This window comes from Triticum dicoccoides, chromosome 3B (assembly GCF_002162155.2).
Source record: "Triticum dicoccoides isolate Atlit2015 ecotype Zavitan chromosome 3B, WEW_v2.0, whole genome shotgun sequence".
NCBI lineage: Eukaryota > Viridiplantae > Streptophyta > Magnoliopsida > Poales > Poaceae > Triticum > Triticum dicoccoides.
This window is the reverse complement of record NC_041385.1, coordinates 6,627,473-6,643,237: the sequence shown is the minus strand read 5'-3', so window position 1 is coordinate 6,643,237 and position 15,765 is coordinate 6,627,473. Positions and strand designations below refer to the sequence as shown.

The window sequence follows — 15,765 nt, the reverse complement described above, 5'->3', positions numbered from 1 at the left end:
CCTTAGGAAGAAACTCGACAGTGAGGAGGACCTTGTTTGTCTGCTGGCAAGGCCTTTACCAAGTCCCCCACTCTGCATGGTTTTGACCTGTATTTGACTAGTTTCCTTACTAAAGCACTCGACTTCTAGGAAAACTCTGCAAACAAGCCAGCCACAATGTTGAACACGAGCTGGGGGCACACGGCAAAGTTGGTGCGGGGTGGCACGCCCTTTAATGGGCCACTCGGTCATTGATGGAGGATTGCCAAGTTGACACGTGGTGAAATTCGGCAAAGAACGACTCTTTGCCGAGTTTCTGGTGATAAGCACTCAACAAAGTAACTCATTACCGACGTTTTTCCCTGCACTCAGCAAAGCTGCGGTTCCTGGTAATGTGCTATGCCGTCCGAATAAAGCTTCCACGTAGAAAAAACTAATAATAAAGCTAAGGGATCATGTCGCGCATATCAAATCTATGTGCCTAATGCATAACCGTAAATGTATAACATTACCGTAAATAAGCAATTGTATAACATTAATTGATATAGATGGATACATAAGCCCATGAATTACACGATGGACGGACACACATGCAACATAGGCACGCACGCATGTACCATATTTATTTTTTTTCTTCAACAAATCAGGGTGCTCCCCTTTTCATTGCTTTCATATATATATGGGCATATCTGGCCGATCAATCAATTAATGAAACTGGACGAGGGAGCTGTAGGTTTTGTTGGGCTTCCAATCGATGGGGATGACCTGTTCGGCGACGAGTGTCTTGCCGGACTCGTTGGTGATGCGCAATGAGAATGGCGCCTTCATGGGGTGTGGGCATCCATCCTCCAGATGGATCCCCACGACTCCTTCATGGGCACCCACTGCCCCGTTGGAGCCATCTTGCCGCCACTAACAGCGCCCGGTCGTGACTCCATGATGTCCAACTGCTTTACATCACCATCGCCGTCCTCGTACTCCACTAGGATTGCTATGTAGAATGGGTTTGACCCCTCCTCCACGTGGAACGTCACCGTCAACCCCGGGTATTGGCACGGCACCCTGCACAGTCATGTCCCTTAGGTGTGTCAGTGCGTGTCGTCTCATAAACACACAATATCGTCTAGCTCTCGATCTCAATAAGGTAAGACGATGGTTATGATGCTGACTGGCATTATAGGCAGGTGGGTGTGGTACCTCTTGAACTGCATGTTGATCATGCCGGCGTGGCGGAGCTCGTCGTTGCGGCCGTCCTTGGCCATGGCTCCGAAGGCGGTGCCACTGAGGTCAAAGTGGTAGCGGGAGACCGGGTAGTAGTTCATGTCCGTGATGATCACCGTCTTCGGCACACCGGAGCACGCAGGGTGGTCTGACTTTAAGCACCTTATCTGCACTTGTAGTGCACGACGTTACAGGCTGCACGCGAATAATAATGGCTGAAAAACAATGGGCTGGTAACATATTGGTTTGTAAAAATAAATAGATTATAGTGGTACTCCCTCCAATCTATATTAAATTTTAATTATTCAGTATAAAATTGTAACAAATCAGCGATAATTAATATGGATTGGAGGGAATAACATAATTGGTTGCAGGTGTGTAGTAAACTAATGATAGCGTGAGGTGGGTCGTATCATACCTGATAGCAGGAGCCACAGCCCATGCCGTCCTTGAAGAGCGGCTGGTTGCCGCAGGAGGTCATGGAGGAGAAGGGTGGTAAGTTGACGTTCTTGAACCCGCACGCGCCGCCATTGTCGTCAGGCCCGGCACCATGGGGCGCACCGTACCATGTCGCCTTGGCATCAAGCCAGCTGGAGTTGGCCGCAGAAGGAGCCGCGTGGTGCTTGGCGTAGCAGCCATGGGCATGGGCGACGAGGATGCAGAGGATCAGAGCAGCCGCGACCGCAATGGAGGAGGATGCCATCGCTGGCTCTTGTTCCGGACGGCGCTGTGCACTTTGCCGTACTTATATATTGCCGACTGCCAGGCAAAAACTGGTAGCAGCGCCCACAGAGACATATATTAATGCATAATATATTTGCTTTTGATTATTATTATTTGAAACTTGCTTTTAATTATTTCATTTAATCAATTTAATAGAGAAATCAGTCTGTATCTACAACACTAAATAAGAATATATGAAAATATACCGTATATGTTGACATTAATAAGCTTGTTAATGTGACAACGCCGCGTGGGCTAAACTGGCTTGTTACATAATACTTTTCTAAAAATAGAAAAAGAAAAGTTCTATATGTACATGTCGCTACCTCGTTTTCCAACTCACTGCACCTGTCCTCTCCAACGTTGTCGTTTAAAGTGGCAAATGGGACAAAGGAGTGACTGGGACGACTGATTGATGATGGCCAAGATCGTCAACGATCATTACGACGAAGAATACCATGGTGTCTGAGCATCGACAACCAGGAGGCCTCGCTTCTGACTTCGGCAAGTTTTGGCCCTCATTTATATGGACCACGTACGATTATCATGATGTTTAGGGCTTCATGCGTTTCGTGCTTCTGATAGTATTATGCGAGCCCTTTGCGTCAGTTGTTCGAAAAAGTTGAGGTGTGTGTGGTTTTTGCTCTGTTTAGTTAGGCCAATAGATCAACTTTCTTGTTTTTTGATTTAAGGTTGATCATTGTCTTTGTAATTAATGGCCCTGTAGGGAAAAATTGTAATGGTTTGGCGATGTACTAATGATTAGTGTACTCTGCTTTTAGATTGTAGTACTATTTAGGGTTTCAATGATCCATTTTGAATGGATCTTCTAGAAAGGACCTATCTTTTAAAAAAACTAATTTTTTGCAATGTAGACATTTATGTTCATGAATTCACCATGATATACATCATTTGTTATTTTTTTGTGATGTTGGACCTATGAGATCATACATGGATACTAAGATTATTTGCTTTGATTGTTGTATGCCTTCCTCCCCAGCGACATGAGGGTAGCACTAGGTTTTCCATGGGGGCAGCTCTCTAGCATTTTTTCTTTTAAGGAGTATAAACCATAGTAATTTATCTTTACAATTCATTTGCACTAGATTCTATGGGAATATATTTTTATCCACTCCATTCTCTTTGATAGAATCTTAAGTTCTTTCGCACAATCTAGCATCATTTCACCCCCCTTAAATCATAAGACTGCATCAAATTCTTGCATTTTCCTTTCTCTTTTACCCTTCGATTTCTAGGCAGTGACTAAGAAAATATTCACATACCTGCAATTGGAATCATACAATCACAACAAATGATTCAAGAGGTTAGGAAGTTTTTCTACAAGTTTTGGAGGAAACCAAACATGAGGCCAAACCTAACAGGAAAAAAAATCCTTTGACTGTTTCGATGCATCTTATGTCTTCCACTAACTATTCTCTCTTACTAATCAAGTAACATCCAATCTCTGAAATTCTCTTTTTTTCTCTTGTGCACCATCCAAAATGAGTTTTTTTGTAAGATCTAACATGCCATGACATTCGTCCTGCAATTTTACTACTATTATATTTGAGAGTCCTACCTTCCAAATGTGCCTACCTTGTGTTCATTTATTCTTGCGCCTTGTGGTTTTTCAAAATACACACACCTGAATTGTATATTCACGCAACATAAACTTTCCTATAAAAGACAATAAAACCATATCCACTACTTGTTTCAATACTCTATTGGAGATATCAGTAACCTAAGGTGTGACAACAACAACAGGAGTGTGACCTAAGGATTTCACATTTCATTATTACCCTTCAATAAATAAATTGCACATGCTTGTTGCATTGGTTGTTCTTCATATATTCGGGGACGGTCACTATACATAGCCAAAGGTTTTGTAGTGTGGTACAAGTGTCAGTCATCACATGAGGCAAGTGTTATTTAGACATAATGTAATATTGCAGTTCATCGTCAGGTGAGGGATACCATCCGCCCAAGTGATCCTGATATATAAGAAAGGGTGTGGCTGAACCCCGATGGACCAACACCCCACTATCTAACCATCCATATTTGTGTTGAGTCATATTTGTTAGCTAATATTTATTCAAGTTAAGAATTCACTGAATCTTCTATTTTATTTGTTGAATCTTCTATTTTATTTGTTTGTCACAAATGACAGAACATATGAACATGAATTTTTGCAGGTCGATATAGATTTATTATGGTGTTCAGAACTATTTTCATAATTTTCTAGTATACTGGAAATAGCCAAAAATATAAACAGATGTTGGTGCACATGAGAATAGAAAGAACACTCTTGTGGACTGCGCCATAAAGCATCTTTTAGATGATTGCAGTGGTGCGAGGCGATTCCATAGGATTATCATGTAAATATAATTTTTAATTAAAGTTCATAATTGTAGAAAAGGGTACAACCATCACTACCATACTTATTTCTGAACTCTAGGAACATTTTAGTGGCACTGCCACCACAATGCACTAAAAACATTAAAGTGATGAAGTTTGCAAGACTTGTGCAAGATAATTCATGGCATCAATGGCACTTGAAGAACAGCCTGCTGTAACTGTAAGTTCTTGCGGTGCGGCACTGGCGGTGGGGTGCTGGAGCACCCACGACCTTGATTATGTGGGCCCGGCGCTGCCCACGGCGCCGGAGGACTCACTCCAACATGGTTTCCTTCCGTATGAGCTGCATGAACTGTTGGAAATATGCCCTAGAGGCAATAATAAAAGTATTATTATTATATTTCCTTGTTCATGATAATTGTCTTTTATTCATGCTATAATTGTATTATCCAGAAATCGTAATACACGTGTGAATACATAGACCACAATATGTCCCTAGTGAGCCTCTAGTTGACTAGCTCGTTGATCAACAGATAGTCATGGTTTCCTGACTATGGACATTGGATGTCGTTGATAACGGGATCACATCATTAGGAGAATGATGTGATGGACAAGACCCAATCCTAAGCATAGCACAAGATCGTGTAGTTCGTTTTGCTAGAGCTTTTCCAATGTCAAGTATCTCTTCCTTAGACCATGAGATCGTGTAACTCCCGGATACCGTAGAGTGCTTTGGGTGTACCAAACGTCACAACGTAACTGGGTGACTATAAAGGTGCATTACAGGTATCTCCGAAAGTGTCTGTTGGGTTGACACGGATCGAGACTGGGATTTGTCACTCCGTATGACGGAGAGGTATCACTGGGCCCACTCGGTAGTGCATCATCATAATGAGCTCAAAGTGACCAAGTGTTTGGTCACGGGATCATGCATTACGGTACGAGTAAAGTGACTTGCCGGTAACGAGATTGAACGAGGTATTGGGATACCGACGATCGAATCTCGGGCAAGTAAAATACCGATTGACAAAGGGAATTGTATACGGGGTTGTTTGAATCCTCGACATCGTGGTTCAACCGATGAGATCATCGAGGAGCATGTGGGAGCCAACATGGGTATCCAGATCCCGCTGTTGGTTATTGCCCAAGAGCCGTCTCGGTCATGTCTGCATGTCTCCCGAACCCGTAGGGTCTACACACTTAAGGTTCGGTGACGCTAGGGTTGTATGAATATGAGTATGCAGCAAACCGAATGTTGTTCGGAGTCCTGGATGAGATCCCGGACGTCACGAGGAGTTCCGGAATGTTCTGGAGGTAAAGATTTATATATGGGAAGTCTTATTTTGGTCGGCGGAAAAGTTTTGGGCATTATCGGTATTGTACCGGGAGTACCGAAAGGGGTCCGGGGGGTCCACCAGCCCGGGGGGCCACATGGGCTGTAGGGGGTGCGCCTTGGCCTATATGGGCCAAGGGCACCAGCCCCAAGAGGCCCATGCGCCTAGAGATAAAGGAGAGGGAAGAGTCAAAAGAGGGGAAGGCACCTCCGAGGTGCCTTGGGGAGGATGGACTCCTCCCCCCCACTTGGCCGCACCCCTTCCTTGGAGGAAGGGGCAAGGTTGCGCCCTCCCCCTCTCTCTTGCACCTATATAAAGGGAGGGGAGGGAGGGGCAGCCGCACCCATAAGCCTAGGCGCCTCCCTCCTCCCTGCAACACCTCCTCCTCCTCCCGTAGTTGCTTAGCGAAGCCCTGCCGGAGTTTTGCTGCATCCACCACCACGCCGTCGTGCTGCTAGATCATCATCAACCTCTCCTTCCCCCTTGCTGGATCAAGAAGGAGGAGACGTCATCCGCACCGTACGTGTGTTGAACGCGGAGGTGCTGTCCGTTCAGCACTAGGTCATCGGTGATCTGAATCACGGCGAGTACGACTCCATCATCCCCGTTCCATTGAACGCATCCGCATGCGATCTACAAATGGTATGTAGATGCAATCACTCTTCCATGACTCATTGCTAGATGAACTCATAGATGGATCTTGGTGAAACCGTAGGAAAATTTTTAATTTTCTTCAACGTTCCCCAACAGTGGTATCAGAGCTAGGTCTATGCGTAGTTCTCTATTGTACGAGTAGAACACAATTTGTTGTGGGCGTAGATGTTGTCAACTTTCTTGCCACTACTAGTCTTATCTTGCTTCAGCGGTATTGTGGGATGAAGCGGCCCGGACCGACCTTACACGTACGCTTACGTGAGACTGGTTCCACCGACTGACATGCACTAGTTGCATAAGGTGGCTAGCGGGTGTCTGTCTCTCCCACTTTAGTTGGAGCGGATTCGATGAAAAGGGTCCTTATGAAGGGTAAATAGAAGTTGACAAATCACGTTGTGGCTTTCACGTAGGTAAGAAAACGTTCTTGCTAGAACCCTATTGCAGCCACGTAAAACTTGCAACAACAATTAGAGGACGTCTAACTTGTTTTTGCAGCAAGTGTTTTGTGATATGATATGGCCAAAGTTGTGATGAATGATGAATGATATATGTGATGTATGAGATCATGTTCTTGTAATAGGAATTACGACTTGCATGTCGATGAGTATGACAACCGGCAGGAGCCATAGGAGTTGTCTTTATCTTTTATGACCTGCGTGTCATTGAAGAACGCCATGTAAATTACTTTACTTTATTGCTAAACGCGTTAGCCATAGAAGTAGAAGTAGTCGTTGGCGTGACAACTTCATGAAGACACGATGATGGAGATCATGATGATGGAGATCATGGTGTCATGCCGGCGACAGGATGATCATGGAGCCCCGAAGATGGAGATCAAAGGAGCTATATGATATTGGCCATATCATGTCACTACTATATATAATTGCATGTGATGTTTATTATGTTTATGCATCTTGTTTACTTAGAACGACGGTAGTAAATAAGATGATCGCTCATAACAATTTCAAGAAAGTGTTCTCCCTAACTGTGCACCGTTGCTAAAGTTCGTCGTTTCGAAGCACCACTTGATGATTGGGTGTGATAGATCCTTACGTTCACATACAACGGGTGTAAGACAGTTTTACACATGCAATACACTTAGGTTAACTTGACGAGTCTAGCATGTACAAACATGGCCTCGAAACACAAGAGACCGAAAGGTCGAACATGAGTCGTATGGAAGATACGATCAACATGGAGATGTTCACCGACGATGACTAGTCCGTCTCACGTGATGATCGGACACGACCTAGTCGACTCGGATCATGTATCACTTAGATGACTAGAGGGGTGTCAAATCTGAGTGGGAGTTCATTAAATAATTTGATTAGATGAACTTTATTATCATGAACAATAGTCTAAAATCTTTGCAAAATGTCTTGTAGATCAAATGGCCAACGCACATGTCACCATGAACTTCAACGCGTTCCTAGAGAAAACCAAGCTGAAAGATGATGGCAGCAACTATTCGGACTGGGTCCGGAACATGAGGATTATCCTCAGAGCTGCCAAGAAACAATATGTCCTATAAGCACCGCTAGGTGAAGCACCCATCCCAGAGAACCAAGATGTTATGAACGCTTGGCAGTCTCGTGCTGATGATTACTCCCTCGTTCAGTGCGGCATGCTTTACAGCTTAGAACCGGGGCTCCAAAAGCGTTTTGAGCGACACGGAGCATATGAGATGTTCGAGGAGCTGAAACTAGTTTTCCAAGCTCATGCCCGGGTCGAGAGATATGAAGTCTCCGACAAGTTCTACAGTTGTAAGATGGAGGAAAATAGTTCTGTCAGTGAGCACATACTCAAAATGTCTGGGTTGCACAAACTGCCTGTCCCAGCTGGACATCAACCTCCCGGACGAGGCGGTCATTGACAGAATCCTTCAGTCGCTCCCACCGAGCTACAAGAGCTTTGTGATGAACTACAATATGCAGGGGATGGTGAAAACTATTCCTGAAGTAATTTCAATGCTGAAGTCAGCAGAGGTAGAAATCAAGAAGGAGCATCAAGTGTTGATGGTCAATAAAACCACTAAGTTCAAGAAGGGCAAGGGTAAGAAGAACTTCAAGAAGGACGGCAAGGATGTTGCCGCGCCTGGTAAGCTAGTTGCCAGGAAGAAGTCAGGCAATGGGCCCAAGCCTGAGACTGAGTGCTTTTATTGCAAAGGGAAGGGTCACTGGAAGCGGAACTGCCCCAAATACTTAGCAGAGAAGAAGGCCGGCAACACTAAAGGTATATTTGATATACATGTAATTGATGTGTACCTTACCAGTACTCGTAGTAACTCCTGGGTATTTGATACCGGTGCTGTTGCTCATATATGTAACTCACAGCAGGAGCTGCGGAATAAACGGAGACTGGCGAAGGACGAGGTGACGATGCACGTCGGGAATGGTTCCAAGGTCGATGTGATCGCCGTCGGCACGCTACCTCTACATTTACCTACGGGATTAGTTTTAAACCTCAATAATTATTATTTAGTGCCAAGTTTGAGCATGAACATTGTATCAGGATCTCGTTTAATACGAGATGGCTACTCATTTAAATCTGAGAATAATGGTTGTTCTATTTATATGAGAGAAATGTTTTATGGTCATGCTCCGATGGTCAATGGTTTATTCTTAATGAATCTCGAACGTAATGTTACACATGTTCATAGTGTGAATACCAAAAGATGTAAAGTTGATAACGATAGTCCCACATACTTGTGGCACTGCCACCTTGGTCACATTGGTGTCAAGCGCATGAAGAAGCTCCATGCTGATGGACTTTTAGAGTCTCTCGATTATGAATCATTTGACACATGCGAACCATGCCTCATGGGCAAGATGACCAAGACTCCGTTCTCCGGAACAAAGGAGTGAGCAACCAACTTATTGGAAATCATACATACCGATGTGTGCGGTCCAATGAGTTTTGAGGCTCGCGGAGGATATCATTATGTTCTCACTCTCACTGATGACTTGAGTAGATATGGGTATGTCTACTTGATGAAACACAAGTCTAAGACCTTTGAAAAGTTCAAGGAATTTCAGAATGAAGTAGAGAATCAACGTGACCGAAAGATAAAATTCTTACGATCAGATCGTGGAGGAGAATATTTAAGTCACGAATTTGGTACACACTTAAGGAAATGTGGAATCGTTTCACAACTCACGCCGCCTGGAACACCTCAGCGTAATGGTGTGTCCGAACGTCGTAATCGCACTCTATTGGATATGGTGCGATCTATGATGTCTCTTACTGATTTACCACTATCATTTTGGGGATACGCTCTAGAGACAGCTACATTCACTTTAAATAGGGCACCGTCTAAATCCGTTGAGACGACACCGTATGAATTATGGTTTGGGAAGAAACCTAAGCTGTCGTTTCTAAAAGTTTGGGGATGCGATGCTTATGTCAAGAAACTTCAACCTGAAAAGCTCGAACCCAAGTCGGAAAGATGTGTCTTCATAGGATACCCTAAGGAAACCATTGGGTATACCTTCTACCTTAGATCCGAAGGCAAGATCTTTGTTGCTAAGAACGGATCCTTTCTGGAAAAAGAGTTTCTCTCGAAAGGAGTAAGTGGGAGGAAAGTAGAACTCGATGAAGTACTACCTCTCGAACCGGAAAGTAGTGCAGCTCAGGAAAATGTTCCTGTGGTGCCTACACCGACTGGAGAGGAAATTAATGATGATGATCAAGGTACTTCGGATCAAGTTGTTACTGAACTTCGTAGGTCCACTAGGACACGTTCCGCACCAGAGTGGTACGGCAACCCTGTCTTGGAAATCATGTTGTTAGACAACGGTGAACCTTCGAACTATGAAGAAGCGATGGCGGGCCCAGATTCCAACAAATGGCTTGAAGCCATGCAATCCAAGATAGGATCCATGTATGAAAACAAAGTATGGACTTTGACAGACTTCCCGATGATCGGCGAGCGATAGAAAACAAATGGATCTTTAAGAAGAAGACGGACGTGAATGGTAATATTACCATCTATAAAGCTCGACTTGTCGCTAAGGGTTATCGACAAGTTCAAGGGATTGACTATGATGAGACTTTTTCTCCCGTAGCGAAGCTTAAGTCCGTCCGAATCATGTTAGCAATTGCCGCATACTATGATTATGAGATATGGCAGATGGACGTCAAAACGGCATTCCTTAACGGTTATCTTAAGGAAGAGCTATATATGATGCAGCCGGATGGTTTTGTCGATCCTAAGAATGCTAACAAGGTATGCAAGCTCCAGCGATCCATTTATGGGCTGGTGCAAGCTTCTCGGAGTTGGAACATTCGCTTTGATGAGATGATCAAAGCGTTTGGGTTTATGCAGACTTATGGAGAAGCCTGCGTTTACAAGAAAGTGAGTGGGAGCTCTGTAGCATTTCTCATATTATATGTAGATGACATACTTTTGATGGGAAATGATATAGAACTTTTGGACAGCATTAAGGCCTACTTGAATAAGAGTTTTTCAATGAAGGACCTTGGAGAAGCTGCTTATATATTAGGCAACAAAATCTATAGGGATATATCGAGACGCCTCATAGGTCTTTCACAAAGCACATACCTTGATAAGATTTTGAAGAAGTTCAAAATGGATCAGTCCAAGAAAGGGTTCTTGCCTGTTTTGCAAGGTGTGAAATTGAGCTCAGCTCAATGCCCGACCACGACAAAAGATAAAGAAGAGATGAGTGCCATCCCCTATGCCTCAGCCATAGGATCTATTATGTATGCCATGCTGTGTACCAGACCTGATGTAAACCTTGCCGTAAGTTTGGTAGGTAGGTACCAAAGTAATCCCGGCAAGGAACACTGGACAGCGGTCAAGAATATCCTGAAGTACCTGAAAAGGACAAAGGACATGTTTCTCGTTTATGGAGGTGACGAAGAGCTCGTCGTAAAGGGTTACGTCGACGCTAGCTTCAGCACAGATCTGGATGACTCAAAGTCACAAACCGGATACGTGTATATGTTGAATGGTGGAGCAGTAAGCTGGTGCAGCTGCAAGCAGAGCGTCGTGGCGGGATCTACATGTGAAGCGGAGTACATGGCAGCCTCGGAGGCAGCACATGAAGCAATTTGGGTGAAGGAGTTCATCACCGACCTAGGAGTCATACCCAATGCGTCGAAGCCGATCAAACTCTTCTGTGACAACACTGGAGCTATTGCACTTGCCAAGGAGCCCAGGTTTCACAAGAAGACCAGGCACATCAAGCGTCGTTTCAACTCCATTCGTGAAAATGTTCAAGATGGGGACATAGAAATTTGCAAAGTGCATACGGATCTGAATATCGCAGATCCGTTGACTAAACCTCTTCCGCGAGCAAAACATGATCAACACCAGAACTCTATGGGTCTTCGATTCATCACAATGTAACTAGATTATTGACTCTAGTGCAAGTGGGAGACTGTTGGAAATATGCCCTAGAGGCAATAATATAAGTATTATTATTATATTTCCTTGTTCATGATAATTGTCTTTTATTCATGCTATAATTGTATTATCCGGAAATCGTAATACACGTGTGAATACATAGACCACCATATGTCCCTAGTGAGCCTCTAGTTGACTAGCTCGTTGATCGACAGATAGTCATGGTTTCCTGACTATGGACATTGGATGTCGTTGATAACGGGATCACATCATTAGGAGAATGATGTGATGGACAAGACCCAATCCTAAGCATAGCACAAGATCGTGTAGTTCGTTTTGCTAGAGCTTTTCTAATGTCAAGTATCTCTTCCTTAGACCATGAGATCGTGTAACTCCCGGATACCGTAGGAGTGCTTTGGGTGTACCAAACGTCACAACGTAACTGGGTGACTATAAAGGTGCATTACAGGTATCTCCGAAAGTGTCTGTTGGGTTGACACGGATCGAGACTGGGATTTGTCACTCCGTATGACGGAGAGGTATCACTGGGCCCACTCGGTAGTGCATCATCATAATGAGCTCAAAGTGACCAAGTGTTTGGTCACGGGATCATGCATTACGGTACGAGTAAAGTGACTTGCCGGTAACGAGATTGAACGAGGTATTGGGATACCGACGATCGAATCTCGGGCAAGTAAAATACCGATTGACAAAGGGAATTGTATACGGGGTTGTTTGAATCCTCGACATCGTGGTTCAACCGATGAGATCATCGAGGAGCATGTGGGAGCCAACATGGGTATCCAGATCCCGCTGTTGGTTATTGCCCGAGAGCCGTCTCGGTCATGTCTGCATGTCTCCCGAACCCGTAGGGTCTACACACTTAAGGTTCGGTGACGCTAGGGTTGTATGAATATGAGTATGCAGCAAACCGAATGTTGTTCGGAGTCCCGGATGAGATCCCGGATGTCACGAGGAGTTCCGGAATGGTCCGGAGGTAAAGATTTATATATGGGAAGTCTTATTTTGGTCACCGGAAAAGTTTCGGGCATTATCGGTATTGTATCGGGAGTACCGAAAGGGGTCCGGGAGGTCCACCAGGGGTCCACCAGCCCCGGGGGGCCACATGGGTTGTAGGGGGTGCGCCTTGGCCTATATGGGCCAAGGGCACCAGCCCCAAGAGGCCCATGCGCCTAGAGATAAAGGAGAGGGAAGAGTCCAAAGAGGGGAAGGCACCTCCGAGGTGCCTTGGGGAGGATGGACTCCTCCCCCCCCCACTTGGCCGCACCCCTTCCTTGGAGGAAGGGGCAAGGCTGCGCCCTCCCCCTCTCTCTTGCACCTATATAAAGGGAGGGGAGGGAGGGGCAGCCGCACCCATAAGCCTAGGCGCCTCCCTCCTCCCTGCAACACCTCCTCCTCCTCCCGTAGTTGCTTAGTGAAGCCCTGCCGGAGTTCTGCTGCATCCACCACCACGCCGTCGTGCTGCTGGATCATCATCAACCTCTCCTTCCCCCTTGCTGGATCAAGAAGGAGGAGACGTCATCCGCTCCGTACGTGTGTTGAACGCGGAGGTGCTGTCCGTCCAGCACTAGGTCATCGGTGATCTGAATCACGGTGAGTACGACTCCATCATCCCCGTTCCATTGAACGCTTCCGCACGCGATCTACAAGTGGTATGTAGATGCAATCACTCTCCCATGACTCGTTGCTAGATGAACTCATAGATGGATCTTGGTGAAACCGTAGGAAAAATTTTAATTTTCTGCAACGTTCCCCAACATGAACATCATAGATTAATAGACTATACACAAAACATGCATAAATCTGGCTATAGTATACATTACTACCACAGTGCTACTACAGTACATCACAGGTTAATAGAGTACATACTCACCTTGGTCGGCGGTTGAGCATGGCAGGGAGTAGCATATGAATAAGATAACTAGGATTGCCATGGCAGAAGAAACGAAAGCTCTCTTCATGGCTCGTGCGACAACAACAAAGAAGAATTCCGTACGGAGCTGATTTGCCTGCCTTGTGCGGGTATAATATTAACTCATTGGCTTACACATATATATAGAGAGAGAGAGATCAGAAGTTACCTGCCTACTCCGAAGAATCATCGTTGATGGAGGGAGGATTGACCCAGATCTCTAAAATCTAATCACAATGAATGCAATTAATGCTTGATCTCTTTGATATTGTACTAGTTATACAAGTATTTTTTTATGCAATTGTACTAATTATAGAAGTATCTATCTTCAGTCAGTATTAATTTTTTTTCCAGGGAATCATTATTAAATTTTTGAGATTTATACCAGTCTAAAACGTGGATATTCTGACGTGGAGATTTGTGGAGTGTGCAACCTAGCATACATATTTCTCACATATACCCACAAAAGTTTGTACCAGCCACAACCTGATAAATCTAGTTAGGAGCGCACGAGCCATGTACTAACTGAATTACATGTAGCCAAAACCGAAGCTAATTCAAATTCATTAAGTACTTTGTTAATCTGTGTTGTTGTACTACTGTACCACTACAGTTTGTTTGTCATGAATAGTACGATCTCATCAATATGATTACAATTTTAACAAATCATTGAGCTGTATTATGTTGAGTAGCATGCTAACCATATCATCGCCACAAGTAACCACGGGGAGACAAGTTAATAAGGAAAAGTAGTAGAAAACTAATATATCTGTCTGCACACACAGAGCTCACAAACGATTTTGCCACCCAAGTGACAAGAATGTATGCTAGATCACATATATAGCGCACAAATTCTGGAGTCACGCATTTGTTTTCTTGTTTAAATTGCCCACGTCTTGTACTTCTACAACAAGGACGTTTGCAATCCTCAATAAGACTGAGTCGCTGCAAACAATTCCATTTTTACAAACTTGCCACTCTTTAGTGAAAGGAAACATAGGCATGCAGATCTCCATGATTTCTATGAGCGGAACTCACAGACTTTACATAGTTATAAGAATAAATTAAACTTAGTCATTTCAAACTGCATTTCCATGAATTTTCACATGGGTCAACAACCATCTTTGGAATGTAAAACGTAAGTGAAGTAAATAAATTCAGTGTTGTCAAGTCACTGGGTTGCTTCTCTTACTGTGACAAGGAAACATATTGCTCTGCGGCTTCCTCACATTTATCTCAAACAGGTCGATAAGGGAAAACTTCTCGCTAGGCCTTGGAGAACCAAGAGTGAACCTTGATTCTGATAAAATTATCTTTGTTGACTAATACAACATTATCTTGCAATCTGACAAGGATGAAATTAAAGCTCCAATTTTGTGGAATGAGGGAAGTCCGTATTTCAACCCTGAATTGACACGAATGTCCAAGAAACAACCCTGAATTTTAAACTAAGTTAGAACCTTAAACTTTTAGAATCATGCAACTTTCAATCCCGACTCTGGTCAAATGGGGTTTTTGATCAATTCGACTGATTTTGACAAGTTGACCTGCCCAATCAGTGTCCACATCACCGGCCTACTTTTTTTTACCGAAATGTATAATGTCCAAAGACAATTAAAAAATTCTGTAAAATGAACACTACCTTGATGATCATATTGTGAACATTTGAAACTCTTTGCCAAACGTATATAATGTACAAGGAAAATATATATTCATGACCGTTTATTGAAAAGGGCAAAAGCTTTGCTACATTCACTAATTAAGAGAGAGTTTGAGTGTTGTACATGCCCAAAGGCCACCCCACCGGAGACATAAGCCTACTCTCGTGGCATCAAATTACTCAAATGCGTAGCACCCGCCTTAACCCAAATACAAGCCTCCTCATGGATCCTATAGAAGATGTATCCCATAGTTGCGAATTTGTTGTTGAAGACCCTTGCATTGCGATCGTTCCAATTTTTCCATATGACTAGCATTGCGATTGAAGCCATACCCTTGTGGTTGTCATGATTTCCTTACATGAAGTGGTCCCACCAAGCGAAACATTGTTGATGCCCGCCCAAGAGTTAGCATCGAAGCAATGGTGCCCATGTCAATCACGGATGGAGGCCCAAACTCGTAGGGAGAAGTGACACTGGAACATCAAAGTGGCGTCCGACTCCATGGTGGTGCTACAAAGAGGGCATAGTCCACGGTTG

At 44.1% G+C, this 15,765-nt stretch overlaps 1 pseudogene; it reads right to left on the bottom strand.

Moving 5' to 3' along the window:
* Positions 1 to 480: 480 nt before the first annotated feature.
* LOC119280448 lies at positions 481 to 1,903 on the bottom strand (annotated as a pseudogene).
* Between the last annotated feature and the right edge of the window lie 13,862 nt (positions 1,904 to 15,765).